Source organism: Rhipicephalus microplus, unplaced genomic scaffold (assembly GCF_043290135.1).
Source record: "Rhipicephalus microplus isolate Deutch F79 unplaced genomic scaffold, USDA_Rmic scaffold_1073, whole genome shotgun sequence".
Classification (NCBI taxonomy): Eukaryota; Metazoa; Arthropoda; class Arachnida; order Ixodida; family Ixodidae; genus Rhipicephalus; species Rhipicephalus microplus.
The window spans coordinates 7501-10953 of NW_027465619.1; the positions used below are offsets into that span (position 1 = coordinate 7501).

The 3453-nt window shown below is 56.7% G+C and overlaps 1 non-coding gene across 1 annotated transcript; it reads right to left on the reverse strand.

The window, feature by feature from the left end:
- Window positions 1-938: 938 nt before the first annotated feature.
- Window positions 939-2753, reverse strand: LOC142796071 (small subunit ribosomal RNA). Its single transcript, XR_012893521.1, has one exon. It is a non-coding gene; the product is annotated as a small subunit ribosomal RNA (ribosomal RNA).
- Window positions 2754-3453: the final 700 nt, after the last annotated feature.

Sequence of the window (3453 nt, forward strand, 5' to 3'; positions counted from 1 at the left end):
GCTTCCTCTTTCGGCAAGTCGTTGCGGCACCTTCCCAAAGCGCGCAGACCCGCTAATCGCGACGAGCGCGACGTGGCCGTGCCGCCTTTCCCTCGGCAGCAAGCAAAACGCCTGGCAACGTCGACGCTCCCCTAACCGCGATCTCGCACCGTGTTTCGTGTGGCGAATTCAAAAGCCGGCCGGCGCTGCTGCAACCATTACGGTCGGTACGCATACGCCGCGGAGGGCGGGACGGTCATCGGAGCGTGCGGTTCCTCCATCGAGTACTGCGCACCTCGGCCGTCGCATCGCCGTGCCATGACCGGCCGCGCGTCAACGCGAACCGGTGCCAGCGAGATCCCTCGCCTGCAAGAACCGACCGGCAGCCTCCGTCACCCGAGGACGCGGAGGCGCTTGCCGCGGACGGCGGGACGGTATGCACTGGTGCACAGCGGACCCGTCACATCGCCAGTTCCTTGACCGACCGCCGACGCTTGTGCCGTTCCTCTCGTACTTGGCAGTCGCCGCGCGATTGTCGGGTCTCGTTCTTGCACGCTCGAACGGTCGGGAGGGCACTCGGCTGGCGTTTCGGGAACGCGCAGCCTCGCCTTCTACCGACGTAACCACGACTCGCCGTTCGCGCTCCGCCGCTCCTGTTTACAGTACTAGGCGGTCCCGCAGCGGTCGGGTCGCGCATTTCGAGCGCTTCGAGCCACGGTGCAGTGGCGGGTCGAAAGCCGACCTATGAGTGCGTTGCGCCGTTTGTACCCGCGTCCGCCACCTGGCCGACCGTCCAAGGTCGCGGTGTTGGCGTCCGCTGGGCGCAACAATTTGTCACGGGGTGCCGCTCCACATTCAGGCAGCCCCGTGGGGAAAAGCCGACCCCGCGTCCAAACGGGGTCAGCGGCAGAAAGTGTCGGGCGCAGACGCAGCTGAGGCGCTCACCCTTCACAATCCGTTAATGATCCTTCCGCAGGTTCACCTACGGAAACCTTGTTACGACTTTTACTTCCTCTAAATGATCAAGTTTGGTCATCTTTCCAACAGACCGGCGCAACCGAAAGGCCGCGCCGGACATCGGTCCGAAGACCTCACTAAATCATTCAATCGGTAGTAGCGACGGGCGGTGTGTACAAAGGGCAGGGACGTAATCAACGCGAGCTTATGACTCGCGCTTACTGGGAATTCCTCGTTCAAGGGGAACAATTGCAAGCCCCTATCCCAATCACGAAAGAAGTTCCACGGGTTACCCAGTCTTTTCAGACAGGGATAAAGACACGCTGCTTCCTTCAGTGTAGCGCGCGTGCGGCCCCGGACATCTAAGGGCATCACAGACCTGTTATTGCTCTGTTTCGTGCGGCTAGGAGCCGCTTGTCCCTCTAAGAAGGTTGTAAGGTGCTGGGAACCCCGCACCTATTTAATAGGCTAGAGTCTCGTTCGTTATCGGAATTAACCAGACAAATCGCTCCACCAACTAAGAACGGCCATGCACCACCATCCACCGAATCAAGAAAGAGCTCTCAATCTGTCAATCCTCCCAGTGTCCGGGCCGGGTAAGTTTTCCCGTGTTGAGTCAAATTAAGCCGCAGGCTCCACTCCTGGTGGTGCCCTTCCGTCAATTCCTTTAAGTTTCAGCTTTGCAACCATACTTCCCCCGGAACCCAAATACTTTGGTTTCCCGGAAGCTGCCCGCCGAGTCATTTGAGTAACTCAGGCGGATCGCTGGTTGGCATCGTTTATGGTCAGAACTAGGGCGGTATCTGATCGCCTTCGAACCTCTGACTTTCGTTCTTGATCAATGAAAACATTCTTGGCAAATGCTTTCGCAGTAGTTCGTCTTGCGACGGTCCAAGAATTTCACCTCTAGCGCCGCAATACGAATGCCCCCGTCCGTCCCTCTTAATCATTACCTCGTATTCCAAAAACCAACAGAACAGAAACGAGGTCTTGTTCTATTATTCCATGCAAGTTTATTCAGGCGACTCGCCTGCGTTGAGCACTCTAATTTTTTCAAAGTAAAAGCACCGGCCATCTCGAGGCACACAATGAAGTGCACCAAGAAAGAACCGGCATGATGTTCAGTCCGAGCCGTCGCATCGGGTAGATGCACTACTCGTCTGGAACTGAGATCCAACTACGAGCTTTTTAACCGCAGCAGCTTTAGTATACGCTATTGGAGCTGGAATTACCGCGGCTGCTGGCACCAGACTTGCCCTCCAATTGATCCTCGTTAAAGGATTTAGAGTGTACTCATTTCAATTACGGGGCCTCAAAAGAGTCCCGTATTGTTATTTTTCGTCACTACCTCCCCGTGCCGGGAGTGGGTAATTTGCGCGCCTGCTGCCTTCCTTGGATGTGGTAGCCGTTTCTCAGGCTCCCTCTCCGGAATCGAACCCTGATTCTCCGTTACCCGTAACAACCATGGTAAGCAAGTAACCTACCATCGAAAGTTGATAAGGCAGACACTTGAAAGAAACGTCGCCGGCTCGTGGCCATGCGATCAGCACAAAGTTATCCAGAGTCACCACACAATACGGGCCGAAACCCGATCGATCTTGGTCTAATAAAAGCACCCGTTACCCAAAGGGCTCCAGGCTCACTGCATGTATTAGCTCTAGAATTGCCACAGTTATCCAAGTAGGAAGAAACGATCTAAGGAACCATAACTGATTTAATGAGCCATTCGCGGTTTCGCCTTATTTCGGCATGTACTTAGACATGCATGGCTTAATCTTTGAGACAAGCATATGATTACTGGCAGGATCAACCAGGTAATCGTTCGACTGCGCGTCCGTCCTCGCCCTCGGCGGGCCGGACGCAGTCTGTGTGCGGCGGAGGCCACCTTCAGGCGCCCCAACACGCTTATTTTGCACTCCGAGATGACGGCGTTCGAGCTCGCTACGGCACAACCTTCCCGAAAGACGAGTGGGAGCCGTGCGGCAAGAAGCACGTTCATGCTCGCTCTTTTTCGTTGCATCGACTCGGTCGCGCCGTGCGGGTTGCCCAAGCCCGCTGCACTGTCGGTGGACCGGCCGGAACTAGCAACGGAGCCGAGACTGCAAAGCCGCCAGACGACGGGTCACGCCCGCGTCTTCGGCGCTTTCGCATCTGAATCGCCCGAGGACGACACGGAACACACCTCGATATCGTGGTAAAACGGCACCGTCCGACAACCAGCCCCTAACGCATCAAGCGGATGAGGCTGCAGACGACTGCCGTGGATTCCCCTGGAGCAGACCCGAGGACACGCTTGACGAGGCCGAAGCCCGCCGCATATCAGACACCCGGTCGCTTTCGCGTACGCCGCTCACGAGAACCCCCACATAATAGCAGCGATAAGTACCCAGACCTCCTTGGGCCCTAATACGAGCGTACTCGAGAAAATTTCACCGCGGGTGTGCCCCGAAACGTGTGGCATGTTGAGCGTGCCACAAGTCTACGTCGCTCTCAAACCCGCCGAGGTCGTAGAATTTG